This window comes from Cornus florida, unplaced genomic scaffold, assembly GCF_030987335.1.
Source record: "Cornus florida cultivar Cherokee Brave unplaced genomic scaffold, ASM3098733v1 CherokeeBrave_3.0.0_Hap2_Chr06, whole genome shotgun sequence".
Classification (NCBI taxonomy): domain Eukaryota; kingdom Viridiplantae; phylum Streptophyta; class Magnoliopsida; order Cornales; family Cornaceae; genus Cornus; species Cornus florida.
In genome coordinates this window covers 26,483,356-26,484,086 of record NW_026775576.1, presented here as the reverse complement: position 1 = coordinate 26,484,086, position 731 = coordinate 26,483,356, and the positions used below count along the sequence as shown (strand labels likewise).

The following is a 731-nucleotide window of genomic DNA, read 5'->3' as shown; positions in this document are numbered from 1 at the left end:
TGACTTGTTCATTAGGTTCATTTTGCATTTGTCCGTGAGGACAATGAGAAGTAGAATGAAGAACACTAGAACAAGTCATACATGTTTCATTTGATGCACGATGAGAATGGTTAGGGAAGGAAGATACTTGGTTCGCCGAGTTTTGGTTAGTCAAAAATTGATCAAACCTTTGAGATAAAGACTTCATTTCGGCGGCTATTTCATTTGAATGGTCGACTTAATGTAAGCCAACACTCTTCCTACCTTGTGAATTTCTACCATTCTTGGATGATAGTGTTCTATGTAAAGAATTTTCACTCATGCTCTCATAGAGATGCCACACGTCATCCTTATGCCTATCAATGTATGAGCCACCCATGGAAGCATCAACCATGCCCTTATAGTTGTCCGATAAGCTCTCAAAGAAATATTGAACTAATTGCCATTTGGGCATGTCATGATGTGGACACTTCCTAAGCAATTCATTGAAGTGTTCCCATGCCTCATGAAACATTTCTCCATCCCCATGTGAAAATTCTTGGATTGAGGTTCTCATGGCATTGGTTTTTGAAACCAGATAGTACTTCTTCAAGAACTCTTGTTGCATTTCTGCCCAAGAGGTGATTGAAAAAGGCCTAAGATTGTTAAACCAATACTTTGCCTTGTCTTTTAAGGTGAATGGGAAAAAGTTTGAGTCTTAAAACCTCTTCCGGCATGTCCGTATATTTTACGGTGGAACATACTTCAAGAAA

General features: G+C 38.9%; 1 pseudogene; it reads left to right on the top strand.

Annotated features, from left to right (window-relative positions):
* The first annotated feature begins 431 nt into the window (after positions 1-431).
* LOC132315380 (small nucleolar RNA R71) lies at positions 432-530 on the top strand (annotated as a pseudogene).
* Positions 531-731: the final 201 nt, after the last annotated feature.